The following is a 24008-nucleotide window of genomic DNA, read 5'->3' on the forward strand; positions in this document are numbered from 1 at the left end:
CCTCCGGTCCTCAGGTCCCACCTTTTCCGACTAGAACCCTCCACGGTGCAAGGGTCCAGCCAGTCACACGTCCCCTCACGCTCATGTCTTCAGTCCCCTGCACTGCGGAACCTCCCAGCGGGCCCCGACCCCTGACCTTGACCCCTTCCCAGATTCCGGAGATGACAGGACAGGGACCTGCACAGTCATCTGGGTGGGCTCCTCTGAGCACCCACAGCCAAGGGCAGGGTGGGCCTTGGCTGGAGCTGTGTGCTGGGGGAATTTATAAACGGTCTATGAAGACCTTTTTTTTTTTAATCCTCACCTGAGGATATTTTTCCATTTGTCTTCGGGTGGAGTGGGAGGGAGAGAGAGAGAGAAACACTGATGTAAGAGAGACACTTGGACTGGTCGCCTCCTGCACGACCCTGACCAGGGCTGGGGATGCACCGCAGCCGAGGTGCGTGCCCTCGACCAGAATCGAACCTGCGACTCTGGTCCACAGGCCGATGCTCTAACTGCTGAGCCAGACCGGCCAGGGGCACGGACCTTTGCAAACAGTGATGAAGCCAGTGACGTGGATTTTAGAAAACGATCACATGACAAAGCCTCCCCCTGCCAGACAGCGGGCAGTGGGCACAGGGACGCCCCCCCCGCCCCTCCGGGACAAAGCGCTCGGGTTGCTCTGAGAAGGCCTCTCCTTTTCCCTGCAGGAGAGATTTCATTCCCAAGGTCCAGACGTTCTGAGACATGAAGGCCACGTTGTGCGTAGACTGAAGCCCGGAGGAGGCCGCAGTGCGGTCCCCAGAGCACTGCCCACGGCGTCGGTGGCCGAGGGCACGGGAGCAGGGGCGGGGCCGAGAGGCAGCGGCATGCGTGTCCATGCGGATTATTTATATTTCAGGACCACAGGGACAAGCTGTTTGGCGGCTGAGGTCAAGGGGCCAAGGAGATGTTCCGGGTCTTTGACCTGATTGCACCCCCGGCGCAGAGCTTTGCAAGGTAACGTGGGAAAAGGAACATCATGCCCCCGAGCACACAGCACCTGGGGGCCTCTCCTGACTCCCCGAGCGAAGGTGTTAGCAACCCCAGAACCGTCATCACCGGCCAGGGAGCCGCGGCCCACGGGCCGCTCTCCGCCCAGGCTGTGTCCGCCCGAGGTGCACGGTTCCACGGACCCGCCGCGACAAGCCACGGGGACCTCTGGGAAAGGTGACTGGGGAAGCACTCCGACAACCTGTGACCAGCAGGCACAAGGACTCCAAGGGACCACTGCTCGATGGTGACGGATTTGGTGCCGTTACGAGTCAGCACGCGGTCCGACCCCTGCCTGGTGCTCATCGCCGGCGTCCTACTGACACCAGCGGGTTTGGGGAGGCAGGTCCCCCGAGCGGCCTCCCGTGGAGAGCTGGCCTCAGTCCCACGGACGCCTTTGCGGGCTGGATTCTCTCTCGTCCCCGTCACGTACGTCCCCCGCGCTCTGGGCCTTGCAAATGCCACCAGACCTGTCAGAAACGACTTGCCCTTTGTGGAACGGCCTGATTAAGTTTTATTGGCTCATATCTGTCTGGACAGATGGTAACCTCGTTCCTGGTCCCGTCTTGGGGTCTTGCCTGGAGCCACAGGCAAGGTCTCCGGGTCCCTCCTGCTCCCTCCTCCCGCCCGGGGAGAGGTGTCTGGTTTACCTGGTTCCCTGTCAATGGGAAATAGCTCAGCTACTCTTTTGCAGCTGTTGGTTTACGATTTATTTCTTTAGAGATAGATTTATGTTTTTTCATTTTTTTTTCACCACGAACAAAACGTTATGAATTAAATTGTCCGGTGGGTAAACTCATGCCTGCGTTCGCTGCCCTCGCCAAGGTGATGGCTCGCCCCAGGGATGCTCTTGGGAGTGGGCCGGCTCTCATCCTCTCTACGTTCCTCTCTTGCCGCACCGGGTTCAACGTCACAGGCACCGTACGTACACCTGACGAACGCAACTGCGGGTCAGAGAGGAATGCGCGGTGGAGCTTACAGAGATGCCTGGGCCGTTTACAGAGATGCCCGGCCGTTTACTGAGATGCCCGGCCGTTTACAGAGATGCCCAGCTGTTTACTGAGATGCCCGGCAGTTTATTGAGATGCCCGGCCGTTTACAGAGATGCCCGGCCGTTTACAGAGATGCCCGGCTGTTTACTGAGATGCCCAGCAGTTTACTGAGATGCCCAGCAGTTTACGGAGATGCCCGGGCCGTTTACAGAGATGCCCGGCTGTTTACTGAGATGCCCGGGCCGTTTACTGAGATGCCCAGCAGTTTACGGAGATGCCCGGGCCGTTTACAGAGATGCCCGGCTGTTTACTGAGATGCCCGGGCCGTTTACTGAGATGCCCAGCAGTTTACGGAGATGCCCGGGCCGTTTACAGAGATGCCCGGCTGTTTACTGAGATGCCCGGGCCATTTACTGAGATGCCCGGTAGTTTACGGAGATGCCCGGGCCGTTTACTGAGATGCCCAGCAGTTTACGGAGATGCCCGGCAGTTTATTGAGATGCCCGGCCGTTTATGGAGATGCCCGGCCGTTTACTGAGATGCCCGGCAGTTTACGGAGATGCCCGGCTGTTTACGGAGATGCCCGGCTGTTTACGGAGATGCCCGGGAGTTTACTGAGATGCCCGGGCCGTTTACTCGGGTACCTAAGCAGTTTACGGAGATGACAAACACATGATCCATTTTTTTTGGACACCTAATCAACAGAAGACTTTCCTTGTCTTACAAGCAGTGAAACAGGCTGAGCCCCTGACTGAGACGCCCTTGTGCTTTCTGGTCCTTCCTTAGGGGTTCACCAGGTCCGAGGTTTGGCTCTGATGCTCTCACGTGAGGTTGAGCGTGAACCGGCTCCGTGGCGAGGGGAGGCGATGCCGCTGGACTTAGCACGTTTCGCCCTGTGAGCTGCCCCTGGGTCCCTTCTCCTCCTCCCTCCCAGGTGCTCCTCCCTCGCACCCGTCCCACCTGCTCCCCTGCTCCCCAAGGGCACAGCTGGGCCATGCGCCGCTCAGCCCACCCGTGGGACATGCAGGGAGAGGTTTTTTTTTTTTAACTCAACCAGCACTTTCTTAAGTTCACAGTCATTATTTTATACCAGTATAAAACTAATAGATGTTCATTACGACTATTTGCAAGACTCAGAAAGAGAAAGAGAAAAAATACCCAATTTTGCCCCTGCAGAATAACTACTCTTAAGATTTTGATGGCTATAATTCCAAGATTTTTAACTTTTAAAGTCTGCTGTTATTCAGTTAAGAACATAACCAGTACATACCCTGCTATTATTTAGTGCTAAATTTTAGTTTTCATGGAGCTATACATTTTGAAAATTTTCACATTCATCATGTGTCTAATACGTCTAAATAAAAATGTTTACATCGATTTATGTTTAAGTTTTCTGTCATAAATAATGTAATACTAAGTGGCTTCCTATATTTATGATCATTTCCTTAGCACAGTTTTCCAGAATAGATTGAATGGATCTAAGAGAATTAATGTTTGAGGTTTTCTGATCATTATCATTCATTTTCATTTGATTGGATCTTGTCGAGTCAGGAGACAGTCTTCAGAGCAAAAAAAATTGTTTTCAAGCCTCACCCAAGAATATTTTTCTATTTATCTTCGGAAGAGTGGGAGTGAGGGACATAGAGAGAGAGAGAGAAACATCGATGTGAGAGAGACATTGGTTGGCTGCCTCCCACACGACCCCGGCCAGGGCCAGGGACGAACCGCAACTGAGATACGTGCCCTTGACCGAATCGAACCCAAGACTCTTTGGTCCCCGGGCTGACGCTTAACTGCTGAGCCAAACCGGCCAGGGCCCTGCTGGGGTTTTTTTAGACCAAGAAATGAAGCCCACATTATATTCAGACCTCGATCTACGGAAATGTAGACATCAGCCTTAAACGTCCGTGCTGACCCCAGACCCCGCACAGAGGGCTGAGGGTCAGTCCGCACGGCTGTGGGTGTCGCTGTCCCTCACGGTGCAGCCTTCACTGTTCCTCGTGGGGTGGGACGGCAGAGCCGATGCTGTGACCTTTCTTGTCACAGACAGCCGTGGTTCACTGGTGAGTTTGCCGACTGGACGATGAGGGTACCTCAGGAGTGATGGGGAGCTCACCTCTGGGCCCCCAGTGAGCTCTTTTAAAAAAAGTTTTGTTGAACTTATTGGGGTGACCTTGGTTGATAAAACGATATGGGTTTCAGGTGTACCATTCTGTGATACATCATCTGTATATTGTGTGTTCACCACCCAAAGTCAAGTCTCCTTTCATCGCCGTTCACCCCCTTTACCCTCTGCTCCCTCCCGCACCCCTCTTCCGTAGGCACCACACTTTGTCTGCGTCTATGGGTTTGTTTGCTTGTTCTTTTGTTTAATCCCTTTTCCATCCAGCCCCCCAACCCCTCCCCTCCGACAGCTGTCAGTCTGTTCTCTGTGTCTGTTTTTATCCTGTTTGTTAGTTTATATTGTTCATTAGGTTCCACATAGAGGTGAAATCATGTGATACTTGTTTTTCTCTAACTGGCTTGTTTCCCATAGTATAATGCTCTCCAGGTCCCTCCGTGCTGTTGCAAAAGGCAAGACTTCCTTCTTTTTCATGGCTGAGTAGTTCTCCACTGTGTACATGTACCACACTTTTTGTCCCCTCTTCCACTGATGGGCTGCTTCCAGGTCTCAGCTGCTGTCAACTACAAGTTGGGCTGTAATCAGACTGCTTCCCGAGGTTTCTTTCCTCTCTCCCATGGACAAGTCCCCACCCCCTTGAAATCGCCGAAAGTACCCATTTCTCCATTTCATCACGCTGTGGGCATGTACGCATGTGCATGTGTGCATACGGACTGTACAAGTGTGTGCATATGAGCATGTGCACACATGTGTGCTCAAGTTTGTGCAATGTGCATGTGTGCATGTGTGTGCAGTGCATGTGTGTGCATGTGGGCAGTGTACATGTGTGCGTGTGTGTGCATGCATTTAACTTCCATCACTCAGTGTAAATGCTGCTTTCTTTTGTTTTAAATTTTAGGAACTTTTGGGGTTTCATTAGCTGTAATTGGTGCGGAGATAAAATGTGCAGTACCAGTAACCTCTCACCAGTTTGGCTTGAACAATTCCGGCAGAAGCTCCCCTCGCAAATCACAGAGGCTGATTAGCAAGGTCCCAGGGCTGTGCTCGGGCCTGCGGGCACCTTCATCACTAGCACAGCTAGGAGATGGATGAGGTAGGAGAGACAATGGTCCAATTAGCCAGGAGCTGCCTCAGCATCTTTAACGACTAGCCAGGGATGAATCGGAGCCCGGGACCTCGCCGCCCCCACGGCTGACGGATGCCGCCGCCGTGCGCATGATGGTCAGTGGTATTGACGTGACTCATGCCAATTATGTCCATCACCCTAAACCCCCCGTGGGGGAATTCTCCAAGGCCGGCGTGGGCGGCGAGGGGGGGAGTCTGAATAGCCTCTTGTCTCAGAGAAAATGCTTTTGTGTCTCTTGAGTTGTAGAGAATGTGACAGATAGGAAAATGGGCAGAGATGAAACATGAAGGTAATGATCCCCGTCTGCACCCTGGTTTCGGCGCGTCCTGCGGGGCTCCCCTCCCTTGGCTGCCAGTCCTGGATGGATGTACGGGAGCCGTCCTGGGCTGGCAGCGAGGTGCGTGGATGCTCTTGTCTTTGCCTATGTGTGTTTCCCTCCGAATCCCCAGGACCCACAATAGCCATGGGTAACCCCTTGATCGGTATTTCATAGATAAATAAATGGACGATACCAATTGAACTCCAATATGATTAATGAATTTCCTATAAAAACCCATCCCCAAAGTCTTCATTGAGTATAAAGGGTTTAATCTATTTTTTTTTTTTTGTCTTAACTGCACGTTTTAGAAATGGAGATTTGCTGAGAGCTGCCCGTGCCCCGGTCTAAGGGCGTTGCACGCGTGACGCCGGCGTACCCTCCCCGCAGCCTCGTTCTGTTCAAGGATGTTTCCCGGGTGCTTCTCTGTGCCGGTGGTTCTGGAGGCAGGGACTCAGCAGGAAGCCACACGAATACCCTTCCTTCTCCCGGGCCCGAGAAGAGGAGCGTGACTTCGCTGTCGCCGCTCTGAGCAAAGCCATTTGTCTGCAGTTCCAGGGAAACCAAGTGCCCAGCAGAGTCTCTGCCTCGTCAGAGCTCCAGCCCCCACGAGCCGCGGCCCGTGCCACCTTCCACGGAGCACGCTGCAGCGACCCCTGGGCTGAAGGCCGGGCAGGGGCACGCCCCCGGGGGGCCGTCCGCCCCGCAAATGCCTGTCTCTAAGCCAGACCCTGCCTGACGGGACCCCGAGGCTAAGGGAGGTATTTCCATAACCACCAGCAAATGAATCCGCAGCTTCGCATCCACAGTCATGAGCCGGAGCCGGAAGGACCTGACCTTCCACTGTGCTCTGTTGCTTTAGGGCGACGAGCCAGCCTGTGGCCGGAAAGGCCGGGACTCCCGCCGAGACCTCTACTCAAACCCGCACTGGGAGGATCCTGTGTAGAACTGGGGGGGCACAGGGCAGTGTCCCCAGCAACGTGGACGTGAAGTCCTGCAGCGGCGAGACCAGTGAGACCCATTAGGTAGTGAATGAAACCGACCGCCTGTCGGACTAGCCTGGGTCCCGGACCGTGTGCCGGAAAAGGTGTGTGAGCACCGGGGTCCCGCGCGGCTGGACCAAAGGCCAAGCGTCCTGCCAGGCTCGTGTCCCCGTGAGCGACCCCAGTGTGACCCAGCGCGGCAGTGTCCGCAGGGTCCAGCAGAGGCTGGCGAATGGGGCAGAACCGGACGGTGTTGTACGGGCTCCGAGACCACCGAGCAATCACGTGCTCACGCGTGTGTAGCAGGTGTACAAACCGGTCTCCGTGCCGGTCGGGGGGATTAGCGGACCCAGGGAAGTGTCAGCATTGGGAGGTCACCTCGAAGGCCTGGGGTGACCACCAGGGAGTGTCCGTTGCTGGGGCCTGGGGCCCGCCGGGTAGCCGAGGCCACCGTGCGACTCCGGGTGCTGGGAGGTGAGGGCAGCCGAGACGAGGGCAGTCACGGGGTGGTCCCCCGTCCACGACACTGAGCCCCGGTAGGACGCGCTGTCAGGCTCAGCGAGCTGCCCTGTGCTCCCCTGGGGCACTGGGCACTCTGCCCGCGGGACCTCCTGGCCGCCGGGCTCCTCTCGTGCCGAATCTGGGCCTTTGCCCTGGACAGACTGTGGGAGCCGCAGCTCTGGGCACTCAGAGACCTTCCAGGAGGCCCCGGCCCGAGGGTGACCTTGGGGCCTCCGGAACGTGCAGTTTGTGCCGGGAGTGGGGTGGCCTTGGAGACGCCCAACATCGCCCTGCCTCAGACACATGGTCTAGTCCTCGCGACGAGCCCCCGTAGGTGACACACCCCCTTCCAGGTGGGAGAGGACACACACCCACGTGCACTAACCCAGGCAGCTCGGGGCCCGGTCAAGGTCCGAGCCCAGACAGGGCGCCCAACGGCCAAGGCCACAGACGGACCTCTTGCCGCCCTTCCCGCCAGCGCGGAGATCGCTAGATGGCACTTTGTAGGGACGGGGACACTCTAGGTCCTCACCGTACCTCTGACAAATACCTCCAAGGCTACGCAGAATCCTAGGGGCCACCAACCCCCCCGATACATTGCTACTGATCAAGTGCAGTGAGGGCAGACTCAGGAGATGGCAGCCGGTGGAAAGGTAGGGACCCAGCCCGGCCACATGGCTCAGTGGTTGAGCATCGACCTGCACCAAGAGGTCGCCAGTTCGATTCCCAGTCAGGGCACATGCCCAGGTTGGGGGCCGGATCCCTAGTGGGGGGCGTGCAGGAGGCGGCCAATCGATGTTCTCTCTCATCGATGTTTCTCTCTCTCCCTCTTCCTTCCTCTCTCTCTAAAGGCAATAAAGAAAAAAAAAATTCTTTTAAGGAAAAGGTAGGGGACCTGCCATGTCAGTCAGGGGTGTGCGGGGACCCTGGGCCGCGGGAGCAGAGGGAAAGGCAGGCAGGGGCCCTCGCTGAAGCTTCCACGTGGCCGGGAACTGAACCCTCGCGGTGAGGTAGGTGTCATCAGCCGAGCTTCAAGAGGTGGGGACTGAGCCAGGAACGGCACACGCTCGGGCAAGCTCACAGAACCGTCGACGGGACACTGTGGGGCCCCGTAAACACTTGCCAAAGGGCTGCGCTCACCCTCAGCCTGTTCCCAACTCCATGTCCGCCGTCCTCCCCCTTCGCTGACTCTCAGCGAGTGACCTGTCTCCCCGAAAACACTCTGGGATGCTCCCCAGCTCCGGCGGGCCCGTCTTCCTCTCCTTTGCCCTTGTTCTCCCTCAGCCTCTCTGCACCCACCGGCCCGTCCAGGCGCGTGTCTCCGGTCCGCGTCACTGTCTATCCAGACCCGGGCGGGATGCGCCCAGCTCGGCCGTGGGCTCCTGACTGAGCGTGCACCTCCGTCCTCCACCTGCCACAGGTGATACGTTTATGGAAAAGGGGCTCAGCCAAGACGCCAGGCCGGGTCATCTCCCTTCTCTGCTGCAGAGATCGGCCCTGCTGGAAGCGGAGGGTACATCGGACACCCGGGGCCACGGCGTCACCCTTGGTCCACCTGTGGTCACCACGGTGACGCCCGTCCCGTTGTCCGGGGTCTACTCAAGCCCGGCTGTGGCTGCAGCAGGTCCTTGTCCAGCGGGAGCCCCCCGTCTGGGCCTTGCCAGAGGCCCACGCACAGGGCGTCTCGTCACCACAGCGCTGCCCCACCCCCTCCAGCTGCAGACCCTCCGTGTCCACGTGCTTCTCAGACAGGAGACTCGCCTTGGTAACGTGTGAAGGGACTTGCCAAGTCCTCTGTGGTGGGGTCCGTCCCCCGTGGCCTCTCCGGGCGTCTCCCCAAGGCACCCCCACCACCCTCTGTGGGCCTCAGGTGACCCCGTTCCCTGCAGTTTATCTCTGCCTAAGTGGTAAGTGCCTCATGTCCACTATGCTAACCGGTGGTCAGTATCACTCAGATTCCAGGAAGTCAGTTCCTCGGGGCGTCTTCTCTGGAGTCCGCCAACCATGCGTGATGTTCCTGGGACAGGCTTGTCAACACACGCGTGTTCACCCTGGCCAGTGTGGCGCAGCGGTTAGAGCGTCAGCCCGTGGACCAAAGAGTCGTGGGTTTGAGTCCAGTCAAGGGCACGTACCTCGGTTGTGGTTCATCCCCGGCCCTAGCTGGGATCCTGCGGGAGGTGACCAGTTGATGTGTCCCTCTCACATCGATGTTCCTCCCTCCCTCCCTCCCTCCCTCCCTATCTGATAATAAATGGAACAATATCCTTGGGTGAGGCTTAAAAAAAATAATAATAATAATAAATAAAGACATGTGATTTTTAAGTGTACTAACCCCAGGTGTGTGTGCACATGTGTGTGTGTGTTATGTGTGTACGTGTGCGCGCGTGCACACACATGCGTGTTATGTGTGTGTATGTGTGTGCATGTGCACACGTGTGTGGGTGTGTGCGCGTGTGTATAGGAATAAACACTCTCTGGACTACAAGCTCTGTCAGGCCGGCCTGTGCCACTTTGGCTCAGTACTTGACCGCAGCACAGGGCTCGGTATCTTAACTCAGTTCATCCCTGGGGCTCCTCCAGGTTGCCCCTCACTGGCCGAGACGGGGGTGCAGAGGTGAGCAGTCAGGACCCGTGAGGAGTATGTTGAATGGTGACCGAGCTCCAAAGTCCACTCCGAGTCTCTGACTATGTTCCTACCACGGCTGCAAGCGGGAACTAGACACAGGGCAGGCCGACGGTTTCGGTGGCCACATTCCCACCCCTCCAGGCGCAAGGCCAGCTGTGTGACAGGGACCCAGGAGCGTCTGTGACGGGAAACCTGGAGGGTTCCGGAGCCTCAGCTAAAGAATCCCAGCCCGGGTGGAGTCCACTCTGCTGCACGGGGACAGGTTCGCCGGAAACCAGGCCGTCCGTATCTTCATATTTAGCAAAGCAATGCTCACCCCTCTCAGCGGCACCGGACAGGCCCCCGGGCCAACTAAAAGACACTTATCGGAATTAAAAGACATTTAGTGAATGTCTTTTCATGGTACACGTCTGGAGAGACGCACACACATCCACCTCGGCCAGAGCTCAATGAACAAGAGATTCCTCCGGGAAAAAATAAGACCTTTGTAAAGTGCATGTAGCGTGCGCCCCAGGTGCTGCCCCCGCGGTGTGCGGAGGAGACCCACGTGGTAAGACGCGTGCTCCGTTAGCAAGTGCTCGGGACCTGAGGGGGAGCCACGGGGGTGCCTGAGAGAGCAGGACGGGAGGCCAGGCGTGTGGGGTGGCCCACGACTCCCGTCTCTCCAGCAGGTCCGACAGGCCTCGGAGCATGGTAGAGGATCAGGTGTTGAAGGAAGGACGCTCCCAAGCCCAGCCGGGTCCGTGTACAAACGAAGACACTGACGTGCGAGAAGCGACGCGGTGCTGCTGGCGTCCGAGGGCGAGGGCACCGGGTCTGGGTGTCGGTTCCTTTGGAAACGGGGACGCCCCGAGCATTTGCGACGGTCTCCCGGTGTTTGAAGATTCCACAAATGCATTCATTTTGTCAACCACAAAAACAGAAGCTGAATATAACTGGTTGGTCAGTCAGTCAAAGCGAATCGCCACGGAAACACGCAGGAGGCCGAGACGACGGAACCGCCGGTGGCTTGGAGTCGGTCAGACCGGGTTCAAATCCCTTCTCGCTCACGGACTGGCCACGGGGCAGTGGGCAGCCACACTTCACCAGGCTTCTCTGTCTAATGGGGGATAATAACGCCCCTTCCCTTCTGCGTCGTCTGAGAACCAGATGAAGTCACTCCCGCCGAGCGCCGGCACCGCACTGGGCACACGGTGTTCCCGACGCGCTCAGTCCACGCGGCCTGCCGCTGACGTGGGAGCGGTTACCGAGGGGCTGGGTTCCCCGCTGAGGAAGCAGGTGGGCCGGGAGGACCACACCTGGACTGATGGCCTTCCCCAAAGCTGAGAGAGACGACGGCCGGCAAGTCCGCGGAGGACGTGAAATCCTCTGGAGGGTTCTCCACCACGTCCCCCCGAGGGCTGCGGGGAGATGCCCCCTCACGTCCCCCCCGAGGGCTGCCGGGGAGACGCCCCCTCACGTCCCCCCCGCCCCAAGGGCTTGCTGGAGAGATGCCACCTTGGCAGGGCGGCCGGGGCTGCACCCTCTCCGGGGGCGAAGAACAGAGGGTTAGATGAGCCACAGCCCTGAGCCGGTCCGAGTGCGCCAGAAAGACTCCTGCGCTCTGTCTCCACTTGGGGAGGGGAGCCCCGGGCCTGAGTTCACTCCTGCCGGAGATCTTCCTGCAGGGACCCCGCACCTGAGTGAGGGGCAGCGCTTCCTGCCCCTGCTGGTGGAGAGCCAGGCTAGATGCCGTCACCTCGACTGCCCCGCCTCCCACGGGAATTCCTGGACACCAGTGGAAAGGGTCCACGTGGGTGGGCGCAGACTGCTGGGTCAGGGGGAACAGTCTGGAACGTCACTTATGCACAGGACGTGCTGGACACTAATCCGCCCCAGTTGAGGGGACTTGTTTTCGGAGGAAGACCTGGCACAGTCGCACGAGAAGCTGGGGAGCTGGGGGTTGGGGGGCCCAGCGGTGCCACCTGCCAGCCCTCGGGCACAGCGTGGGTGGACAAGCCGGGAAGTCCAGCTGCCAGGGTGACATGGAAGGGAAGGCCGTGTGGACAGTCACCACTGAGCCCAGGTGGGCCGGGGTTGCGGCTGGTCACCAGTGTGCGTGGAGGGGACAGAACCGGACATGAAGAAGACTGGACACATGTTCTGCTCACCTGTGTCTCGCCCACGGTGCAGGTTTGCAGGGAGCTTTCAAAGACCAAGGTCTTTTTCCTTCTGAATCTCGGCCTCCGTTTGGTCAACTCGAACCCAGAATCGTACAGGGACGGGAAATTCGGGGATGTAGCTTTGGCGGCGCCAAGTCCACTGTCCTCGGGTTCGGAGTCCCCTGCTGGTCACTCAGTGTCCACCGGAAAGGGGCCGGAGGGCCGATTGAGCGGAGCGGAAAGACGATGGATGGCCGTTGACCTCCTTGGCACGTCGGCTGCTACGTGTTGGCCCCAGGCTGTCTCTCCACACGAGCCGCGTGTGGGTGTCTGGGTACTCGCCGAGTGAGCAGGTGGACCGCGTGGGTGACGGGCGGCTCATCGCTGAGCGCTGGGACAGCACAGCCTGGCCCTGGCCCTGCCGCGGTGGGTTTGAACCGCAGCTCGGGCGGGGGTCCCAGGGGCCCCCAGCACCTTCCTGCTGCCGCTATTTGGACAGCTCGATCCTGCGATGCACCCGTTGAAAAGTCTTGACTCTCAGGGCTTAAGGGCTGCAGTCCCCTCCGGGTGCAGGGATCCCTAACACCGGTGTCCCCAATGGCTGAGCACGGTCCCGGCGCAGGTGATTTCCGGGGTCTGACTGCTCCTCAGCCCTGAGTCCCCCTTCGCAGTGGGTTCCTGCTGTGGAAATACAGACACAGGACAGGTGTGGGGGTGGTGTCCCGCGAGGGGTGAACAGGAAGTCTGGCCGGGGACTGGGAGGTGATCCTTCTGGAGTGAGGTCCCCAAAGGGCCCATCCGCCTCACCGAGCCTCACCTGCCTGGGCTCAGAAGTGTGCTCTCAAACCCAGGCGGGTCAGCGCCACCAGCCAGTCACTGCACAGCAGGGGGTCGTCTGGCAACTCGTCAGCATGGACTCGAGACGGAGGGTCCGGGCGACATCAACGTGCGGCCACGGACGTCCGCGTGTCAAACAGCCCGATCTGGTCAGGTTCGGTGCCGCATGAAGTGGCCACATCAGTTGCCTTTCACTGAGGCTGAGCCAGGGGCCGGTCGGGGTCCTTTGCTCCCAGAACACACTCCTTCCCCCACGGCTGCCGATTCCGAAGGAGGCGCCACACAGGGGACGTGCTCCTGCCGCCTCCCAGCCACGCGGCGTGGCCTCAGGCTCGGTCCCACCGCAGCCCCACTGTGCGCTTTGCGACAGAGGCTTCTAGAACCCCACGCCCACAGATAGGGGTGCAACGCGAAGGAAAGCGGACCGGGGTCCCCGCCCTTGCTGGCGTCATTGTGGGTCCTGGCTCAGTGTGAGGGCGGCAGACAGAGCTGCTCGGAGCATCGGGGGTCCCGCTGCCTTCACACGTCCAGGCAGCCAGGCCTGCTCCGGGGGCCGCTGTCGAAACACCCGCGTTTGGAATTACGGGGGGAAGGAACGCTCTGCACCTGGTTTTCTGCTCAGCTAGTAGGGGAGATTATTATTTTTTAACTGAGCAAAATCCATTGTTTTTGTTTCTGAAATTAGCACTAATTCTGTCGGGTCAACAAAATATCAAAACCTAAATTAACACCCAAAGAGACAGAGATGAGCTAAAGAGAGAAAAATTAAAAATTAAAAATTAAAGGCTGAACACAGCACGAGTGGACGCTGCACAACCACCTTTCTGAAAAACGACGTCAGACACGTGTGTTTACACATCTACATACATGTATGTGTGTATGTATGCAGACGTATGTTATCATCATCTTTACTGACACAGTGAATGTGTAGCAGGCAATTTTCAAATAACGATGAAATATACGATATTGCCGAGTTTAGATTCCACAGAGTCGATGGATTTCCGCAGAAGCCTTTCGCTTGCTTTTCCTGTGCTGATGTCCCGGCCAATCTTCGGTCGTAACTCAGGGGTGACTTGACCATCTGGGTCTCATCCACTAACTGCATTCCAGGGAGGCATGGCCATTACCTCCGACATGGGCTATCCTCTTAAACGATTTCTCATTTTCGCACAAATTATTTAATTACAGAAATCTCAGCGTCAGCCGTCAGCCAAGCCCTAAATGGTCACCTTTGCCAACTCCTGTGGCATAAACCGTCCCGTGTCTGATGGCCGGCCAGGAGCAGGTCATCACGGAAGGAGGGCGCAGGTGTAATCACACGAATCACCTCGACACCCTGATACCAGTCAAATGCACTGCAGTCACCAGAAGTAGTGAGTTGGGCACATGTATAATAGTGTATGTGTCTCATTTTTAATGTAATCATTTTAATTTTAAGTTATGTAATTCGATTTTGTTTTGTTTTTTGTTTTTTTTTATTTATTTATCCTCACCCAAGGACATTTTTCCATTTTTTTGTTCAGGTAGAGTGGGAGGGAGAGAGAGGAACAGAGAGAGAGAGAGAAACATTGATGCGAAAGGGACACATCGAGTGGCTGCCACCCGCACAACCGACCAGGGCCGGGGACAAACTGCAACCGAGGTACATGCCCTTAGCGGGAACTGAACCCGGGTCTCTCAGGACCGCAGGCTGACGCTCTAACCACTGAGCCAAACCGGCCAGGGCTGTAATTCGATTTTGAATAATGGCTGCGTTTTACCAACCTGCTCACAGAATTCTTGAAAGTATCACTGGCCGTCAGGACAACCACATGTCAGTCCAGTGCCTCTGCCTGGTGATCTCCAAATGCAGGGGGGCAGGACATGAGGTGTGGACAGCACCCCCAATGCCATGGGGCCCGGAAGACCTCTGTGTCCTTCAGGTTTTCTGAATGCCCCGGTCACTACAGCACTGCCCAACCTCGGAGGCTGCGGCTAGAACTCCCTGGAGAGCATGTAACAAACCCTATAGGTGTTGTGTTAGTGTGTGTTAGTGTGTTAGCATGTGTGTTACTGTGTGTTAGAGTGTTAATGTATGTTAGTGTGTTTGTGTGTTAGTGAGCGGTAGTTTGTTAGTATGTGTTAGTGTGTGTGTTAGTGTGTGTTTGTTAGTGTGTGTAGTGTGTGCATGTGTGTGTGTCGGTGTGTGCGTGTGTATCAGTGTGTGTAGTGTGTGTCGGTGTGTGCGTGTGTGTCAGTGTGTGTGTCAGCGTGTGCGTGTGTGTCTGTGGGGGCTCTGTCTATCTCCTCTCTCGGCAGATTCACGACCACAATGCTATATACTAGCCGCAGTCACCAGGCTGTGCATTGGAACCCAGGACCATCCACCCTGAGTCCATGCCCTTCGACCGGGTGAGTGGATGGACCTCGAACTGGGAAAGTCACTTCACGATGCGTCACTGGAGCAAGTCCTCACGTCACGTACCTTAAACTCACATAACTTTGTTTGTCGATTATGCCTCAATAAAGTGGAAGGAGATAAATTAGGAAATTAAAACTATGAACCGCAAGGCCCATCAAGAGGAGAAGGAGAAGACAGAACGTGGAAGATGCGTATGCGGACTCCTATAGCGCAGTCAGATTAACTGGCCACGGCGATAACCAACCCGGGTGGACCCCGTCACCGGACGCTGGATTCAAGAAGTCAGAGGGGAAGAGGACCTGCCTCGGGCCTGTGGAGACACCCACACGATCAGAGATGCGATGACCACCGTTCCCAGGCCGCACGACACGAGGCAGAGCGACGTTTGCAGTTGTACAACCTGCACAGGAAATGCAAACACATCGACGCTACGGGAGGCGGGTTGGTGGTCCCTTCGTGGCTCGGCTGGGATTGGGGGTCCCCTGAGGTGGGCCGAGCACCCCAGAGTGCGTACTGGTCTCACTGGGGTTCCATGTGTGAAAATCCATTGACCTGACATGCAGACGTCATGCGGTGACCGGACCGAACGCGACCGGATCTGAGCTGCGGGGGGCGGGACCCGGCGCAGAGTTCAGAAAGGTCCGCGTGGTTGCAGCGTCAAGTCGGGCGTGAGAGTACGTGATTTCCCCGTGGGTTAGCGTGTCTGTCAGTGCATGCTAGTTCCCTGGACACGAGGTGCTTCTTTCCAACGAAGATAAAAGAAAAGACATAAGTAACAACGTAGCTACCAAAAAACCCCCATCATTAGGAGCTATTTGAACACAATCCAGGTCTTTGTCAGGACGTAAGGGGCCCAGGGAATTCAGCCTCCCTCCCCTTCCGGCCGCCTGGTTCCCTTTGCCTCCAACTCAGTGAAGCCACATGAGAGACTCCAGGTCAGACAAGCAGAGGACACACCAGGTGGCCTGCAGAACCCTCAGGAATCGGAATTGTTTCAAGGCACTAATTCGGGGGGTGGTCCGTTACACAGCGGTGGTCAGCGGATACGCCCATGTACAATTTCCGTGACGTCTGTAGAATTGCAAATGTGCTCTAAGGTTTGATAGTATTTTGGCGAAATGAGGCACATGGAAGGTGTGGTCTCCCAATCAGCCGCGTTTGCCTACATCGTGATGTCGCGAACTCTAGTCCCGGGACCTGGTGAGTTGAGGACGCCTGTACGCGCCGGCGGTGCGCTTTCTCTGTCAGCCCCTCCGTGAAGGACACGCCCGTCCTCATCGGTCAAATCCCCGGTCCGCAGGGAGGCAGTTGGCTCCTGGAGGGCAGACACGCTGAACTGGTCATGGGAGGGAGGTTGGAAATCCCGTTCCTGTCTACTCTGTCCAGTGGGTTTGCTGACTTGTATGTTTTGTGTTTGATGATGTCTGTGACATAAATATAAGCGTGCTGGGTTTCCATGCTGACAGCGATTACTCCTAGGCGTTGGTGATGGGGTTTTGGAGACTCTCTCGTAAGTCATATCACACTCTGAGCAAAAGCGAGCACCGTCGACACCAACTTGGACAAGCCGACTGTGAACGCGAATGTGATCTGTGTCAAGCGCCGAGGTCTTGAATAAATGCTGAAGAAAGTTTCCCTCTGCGTACTGGGATCTCGTCATAACCCCGCCATGCTTCGTCCTGTGGGCCGGACGGGTCTGTACGCCGCCTTTCGGTGTCCCGGGCGCAGAGAGAGGGCGAGCCGTCCTCTGGCCACATGGTCGCGGCCGGTCTCCGCTTCCCCTAGATTTCAGCATTCCGGGGTTATACACGGATTTTCAATGAGAATAAATACTTCATGGTTCTCAGAATGAGAATACATTTGAGATAAATGACCTCTTTTTATTTTCGTGTTTTAGTACTCACCCGAGGATATTTTTCTATTTATCTTCAGATAGAGTGGGAGGGAGGGAGGGAAAGATCAACGTGAGAGAGACGCACCGACTGGCTGCCTCCTGCAGGACCCGACCCGGGTCAGGACCAACCCCAACCCAGGTACGTGCCCTTGACCGGAATCGAACCCGATACTCTTGGGTCCGCGGGCGGACGCTCTTACCGCTGAGCCACACCGACCAGGGCAAGAGAAGTGACCTCTGTTTTAGCAAAGGTGTGAAAATGCTCGAATCCCTTCCGTGGACTAGCGGCGAGGCGAAGGGGTCCATCTGGCGGCTGGAGGGTCACTCGGAGTGGAGGACATAATAAACCTGGCTGAGAAAGGCTGAGTTCGCCTTCAGGAGGGGGACCTGGGTCTGGAGGGGGCAGTGCCGTGAAGACCATCAGACGGACGGAGACAGTGGCTGTGGCAGACCCGGGAGGTCTCAGCAGTAAGACAGCCGGACCACGAAGGACCCGGTGGGAGGAAGAGGGGCGTGGCTGCTGATGGGGTGGAACTGACTACAGAAATCTCGGTGTTTGTTGAGGGACAGGGAACCGGAATGCTGGTCAGACCGTGTGAGCTTCTGGGACACGGGGTCAGGGGAGGGCTGCCCGGCGTGATGACAACATCCGCTGTCTTCACGAAGGTGTGTCCGCCACGGGCCGCCGTCGGCACGTGGCATCTTGGAAAGGACATGGGTGAAGTCTCAGGACAGGGACAACAGTAAGGAAGCTTCTAGAACATCTTGGAGAGGGGGAATGGAGGCTGAGTTGACGGATAACCCTGGAAATGGAAAGGAATGGATACATCTTGGGATGAACACAGACCCACGGTTGGAAATGTTCAGGGCATTTCCTAGCACAATGTCCCAGGGCACCTGTGCGTGGGACGGGACAGGGGCCCGGGGCGCCGAGGACGCTGCAGCGGCACCCCCTCTGCCAAGGGCACCGGAGTGCAGGGCGTTAGCCGACTTCAAATTTAGGAGCAGCTCTGTGTGTTCAGCACGTGTCAGACTTTTCAACAAGTAAACAAATGCCTGAGACCAAATGACATGTTATGACTAAAACACACATGTTTAGACATGGATCCTAAGAGCACCGGTGGAATTGTGAAGGTGCTGGGGATACTGGGCCGGGCCTGGGGAGTCTCGGGGCGACGGGAGGCCAGGCTCGCACTGGAACGCGCACAGCGGGTGTACGCGGTGTGAGGACTGCGCAGGAGAAAGGCAGACCCGGGGGCTGGACCTCTGCCTCCAGGGCCTGTGACCCACAGGTGCAGGCGGAGATGGACGGGTAATGAGCAACGGCAAAGACAAGTCCCTGTCAGACGTGCCCAGGGCCTTGGAGACAGACGAGGGTGACGGACCAGTGCCGGCACCAGGGAGCTGAGTGGAGGCGGCGACCGGGAAGAGCCCGACACAGGACCATGGGGGGCAGTGCTCCAGGCCGCGGCTCGGCACATGCAAAGGCCCTGAGCGGGGCAGGGGTGATATTTCTCCGAGCACAAGAAAGATGCACGTCTCCAGGGCAGCAAGCAAAGGGGACTTGAGTCCGGCCGAAGTGGACAAGACTGCAGACGTCAGCCGGTCCGGTGTCTCGCTAGTCCTGGTAAGCAGTAGATTGTAAGAAAAACCCTTACCGACCCCCCATGCTCTCTTCGCCTGGTGGCACAGCTGTTCATGGCCTTCACGGAAATACGACCTGGTCCTAGCACCTCCGTAGAAAGCATGGCCCTTCCTTCCCAGACTCAGGCGGGGAGCCGTCCCCCCGTCTCGTCCCTAAGAGCCCGTGTCCTCGCGGGCTATCATGTCTGCACGCCAAACACTGTCCCTCCCACACAGACAGGACAGACGTTTTCTCTGGGTTGCTATCAGTCCGAGAACATAATCGCATTTAGGGTTTCAGAACCAATCCCTCCGGGGAAGCGCGGATGGTCACATACCCCCCTCATCCGTGGGCCTGGCACCGATGGTCACATACCCACCTCATCCGTGGGCCTGGCTTCGAGGTGGGGTTCCCAGCATCTCTCGTGCTCATCTCTGTAGAAATTGCGAAGGTGTCACTGGACTGAGAGATGCAGCCGGTGTCGGTCCTGAAGGCGCCATTATGCTAACAGTCCATGCAAACGAGGCCGGAGGCAGAGCTGGGGCTGCGACATGTTCAGCCTTCATTCCGCTGGTCCCGGGGGGCGTCTGTTCTGTGCTCCTGGGACCCCGAGCGGAGCGGCTGGATGACAGGCTGGTCTGCGCCGTTGCTGCGTGAGACACCACCTTCTCTGAAGACATGGCGCCCCTTCTGTGGCTTTCTCTCCTGGGGGCTCATTTACTGGGGTTCTCAGTCCCAATACCAGGCCAGCTTGGAAACGGGACGGCAGCCATCGCAGACCCTGGTGGTGACCCTCCTCCTCGGCCTCGGTGGGAATACAGCACAGACTTTGCCCCCAGACACCCCGTCTGGCTGGCCCCTCGGTCAAACTGTCATGTCAATGTGGGGGCAGATGCTTTTGTCTTTATTGTATCAGCCCCAACACTGCCTTATTCACACTTAAGACTCAGCGACTCCGGGAGGAGCTCTGAGAAGAACAGAGCACATTTGTCGATAGACGCGAACTGCAGATGGGGCGGCTGACCTCTTACGATCTCTGGCCACAGGTTAGTCCTGGGGGTGCTTAGCAGGTGGGACACCCGGCTCACGGAGCCCCGATGACACCCTGCACTGCGCAGAACACCCAGGAGCCTGAGCCTGCTCGGCCATCGAAGGGGCTCGGCCCATGGTCCAGTCCTTGAAGGTCCACTCAGTTCCTCTGGGGAAAGCCGCCACGTCCCGAGTGGCCGCGGTGTCCTCAGGACTGACCGGGTGTTGACAGGGTCCGTGTAGAGGTACTCAGCCACAGCAAGACGAATACACCAACAATTCACCTACACGTGTGCACTAAGCATGTTGTTAAAAAATGCCATTTACACAATACGATTGTATTAAAATAACAAAGTTAAAAGAGAATAATCAAATAACTTAAATGCATCTATGCGTAGTCCATGGACACAGACAACGGTGTGGGGAGGGCCTGGGCGGTGTGCGAACTGGCTGGAGGGGGACAATGAGGGGACTGGGGACATCTGTGAGACTCTCAACAATAAGATTAATTAAAAAATAAATAAAAAACAAGAAAGTTAAAAAAGAGAGAATGTATCAGGCAGGAATTTTATTTTTTTATTTTTTTCCTTTGTTGATTTTAGAGAGAGAGGAAGGGAGAGAGGGAGAGAGATAGAAACATCGATGAGAGAGAACATCGACTGGCCACCTCCTGCAGGACCCCACTGGGGATCAGGCCCACAACCTGGGCATGTGCCCTGACCGGGAATCGAACAGATGACCTCTTGGTGCAGGGTCGACGCCCAACCACTGAGCCACAGCAGCCGGGCCCCAGCAGAAATCTTAAGAGGATGTGAAGTCTGACTGTCACGGAAATAAAATTCCTTATAACGAGTGAGGCCCCCTCTCTCATTACGTCTGAGTGTATAGTGCCAGCCATTGACCTTGCGACTCTGTCCCAGGGTAGCAGAGCCCCGGCTTCGAACCTGGGCCGTCTCTGAGCCTGGACAGCTCATCGTACGTGTAGCACAGGACGGAACCTGCAGAGTGTGGTTGAGCTGGTCACTACTTTTACCTTATTAGTTCAGTGCTTATTTAATATTTATACACTCAGATTCGTGGAGATTGGAACTGGATTTTGCAATCTGCCTAGAACTCCTCAAACTTGACACAACGAGTCGAAATGTTGAAGCAAGGACGGCCTCTGGAATATTCTCTGCCTCTTTCCGCTCCAGCAAAGTCGAACAGCCAGCCACGTCGTCAACACGGCTCTGGTTCCCCCACGTGGAACATTCCAGCTTCCACGGACCTGCTCCCCACGTGTCCGGCCCCAGCTTCACACCCCGTGCCAGGCGGCTCCGCTACTTAGCTTCCTGTTGATTCAAGAATCAAGTTTTTCTTCTTGACACCTTCCCGCGCATTGTCTAAAAGAAACATGTAGGTCTCGAGTTGTCAGCCTCTCTCCGCTTGTCCGTGCGGCCCTACCTCGTTCTGTGAACACCCGTGGTTTCTTCCACCTGTGGGCGGTCTGAGCCCGGCTCGCCCTCCCTGGTGGGTTTTCCTTCCGGTTGGCGCCTCCCATCCTGCTTCCTCGTCCTGACCTCGGCGTCTTCGATAATTCCCATCACAAGCCCATGTTCTGATCTGCAGACGAGTCTTCCCACCATGGGGGCAGCATCTCAGTTACAGCCTCCAGGGGAGCAGGGAAGCGTGTCGGCTTGTGTCACTTACAGTCCCAAGGCAGCCGGGAAAGGGCCTTTCTCCCCTCCTGGGTCAGTGCGTCTTCAGGCCGGCTCCCGGCACCCTGGCCCCGGGCACGTCCTCCCACTCACAGGGGGAGCACCCAGGGAACCCCACGGTGTCGTCTTGTTCCAGCAAAACCTCCAGGGCTTTGCCCCAAGCAGTTGGCAAGGTGCGCGGGGGCACCTCTCGGCTGCTGACCAGAGGCCGATGCCCTTACTCAAACCACAAGACAGAGGGAAAGAGCAAGTCTCCAAGGAAACCAGACCTTCTCAGGAAGCGAAAGGGACGGAGGGATGTCCACAGACCCGCAGGTGGGACACACGCCCTGCTGCATCCCTCGGGCCGCAGTGAGGTCCCTGCGGCGGCAGGTCCCGGGCTGAGGCCGAGGGCCCGGGAGCACAGGACCAGGCCCTGATGGTGAACCAAACACCGGGCTCAGTGCCTGGCGGGCTGAGGCGGTCAGACACCTGTGGCCCCGCGTGCGGACGCTCTTTAATGTCCTTGATAAATATTCGCGGACCCTCTGCCAGGTGGTGGAGAAACAGCAGAGGATGGAGCAGATGACCCCTGTCCTCGTGGACTTGATGCTCAAACAGGCCTCGTCTGAAGCTTGAACATGTTGCGACGGTCCCCTCTCTGCCATCCTCGGACAGTCCCTTCCTAACAAGGGCTCGGTGCAGGGACCGACGGGACCCGCTGTGCCTCAGGACAAATTATGTGACTACTTTTTTTTTTTTTAATGTGGCTAGAAATATTGATTTGGAAGGGATTCCCAGGGAGGCCGAATTTGCATTCAGACCCCTCCCTCCTGCTACAGCAGCGTTGGGACAGGGCCGGCCTGGTGAGCGGGGCTCCATCCCAGCCCTTCTCCCGTGAGATGCGCGGATTCGTATCTCATGAAGGTGACGCATGCTTACAGCAGGAAGTCTGGGGCATATTGGAAAATGGAACTAACCCGTAAACCCCCCACCCAGGGGAAACCTACTAGCATCATGGCGCAGTACCAGCCAGACTCTGTGTTCAACCTGTGTATATATGTCTGTTTGTTTTTATTATTAATTTATTTTTGTTACAGATGTTTCTCCTCCTCCCCCCATTGACATCCTCCTCCCATCCTCTGCCCCCCGCCCCCTCCCCAGCATTGTTGACTATGTCCCCTGGGTACGCATACACGCATGGACGTTTACGGGCTGATGACGCCTTTTATTCCCGCCGATGGTGCCGATGAGGCCAGCGACACGGAATCTCATCCGCGCGTTCGTTCATTCAGAGGCGCCTGCCGAACCCCACCGGGAGCCAGGAGGAGCACACCCCGCGAGGGAGAAACACCCCGTGTTAGCTCCCGTGGCTTCCGTGAAGGCGACCGCAGCTTGGCGGCTTAAAACATCCCCCGGGTATTTTCTGACAGTTCTGCTGGTCCGAGGTCTGAATGGGTTTCAGGACGGCAGCCACGCCCTCCTTCGAAGTGGGCAGAGGGGTGCCCGCTCGGGCCTTCCGCCTCTCCAGCTTCGTGCCCCTCACTCCCGGGCACGGCCCTCCCTGCACGGGGCCAGCGCCTGGCCTCAGAGCTGGGCCCTGGTTCACGCCGCCTCCTGCCTGCCTCTGTGGGCTTCCCAGGTGGAAACTCCCAGGTGAGCTACCAGCTCAGGGTCTTCAACTTCCCGACACCGGCCCAGTCCGTTCTGCTATTTAAGGTAAAATTCACAGGTTCCAGATTCTAGGGCCTAGGATCCTCGGGGGCAATTACTTAGCCTACCACACACACTCGTGAAATAATTTAAAAAGTATGTGATGAACAATAATGCCGCTTACTTAAAGGGGCCTTGGTGTGCTTATGCGATTGTTTAAATACTAAAATCAAGCAATGGAACTTTTAAACACTCATGATTTCAAAAGTGTTCCGGAATCGTAAGCTACGCCCGGACGGCTAGGATTCCGAGTGAAGGTTGCAGCCCGATCGGCAGGAAGCGCTCGGGGACTTGCAGAGTGATGGAAAAATCAGACAGGAGGGGCTGGACGCGAACCCCAGGTGCTGAGGTAGAGCGCAGGAGATTGAAAAGCCAACATCTTGAAGAGTGTCGTCGGGAACGTAGGAACGAACGAGTTAGCCTTTCAGAACGCATCAGAAGTCAGGTTTGGGAGACCAAAGATAGTATACATATACATAGAAATAGCACTTGATCATCGCACAAAATATAAATATAATTTTATGAACTAACGCAGTATCTGCAAGAAGGGTGCCAGCCACAAAATCTCTAAGACAACAGATTTAAAGCAATACTTTTTTTTTTATCCTCACCTGAGGACATTTTTGCACTCATCTTCAGTAGAGTGGGAGGGAGAGAGGGAGGAAGAGAGAGAAAGAAACATCGACATGAGAGAGACACATCGAGTGGCTGCCACCTGCACAACCCCAACTGGGGCCGGGGACAAACTGCAACCGAGGCACGTGCCCTTAGCGGGAACCGAACCTGGGTCTCTCTGGACCACAGGCCAATGCTCTAACCGCTGAGCCAAACCGGCCAGGGCCCTTTTTCTTTTTTGATTGTTGACTCTATACAGATGTTCCCAATTTGACCCCCCTTAGCTTCCCTCCATCCTGCCCCCATCCCTCCTTGGCCTTTACCACATTATTGTCTGTGTCCATGGTCTATGCATATATATTCTTTGGCTGATCTCTTCCAGTCCTTCCCATCCCCCT

The 24008-nt window shown here is 56.7% G+C and overlaps 1 protein-coding gene across 1 annotated transcript in view; it reads right to left on the reverse strand.

Annotated features, from left to right (window-relative positions):
• LOC118632988 (contactin-6-like) overlaps positions 1-24008 on the reverse strand; it is a 149322-nt gene that overhangs the window by 120248 nt on the left and 5066 nt on the right.

This window comes from Molossus molossus, unplaced genomic scaffold (assembly GCF_014108415.1).
Source record: "Molossus molossus isolate mMolMol1 unplaced genomic scaffold, mMolMol1.p scaffold_m16_p_18, whole genome shotgun sequence".
Lineage (NCBI taxonomy): Eukaryota > Metazoa > Chordata > Mammalia > Chiroptera > Molossidae > Molossus > Molossus molossus.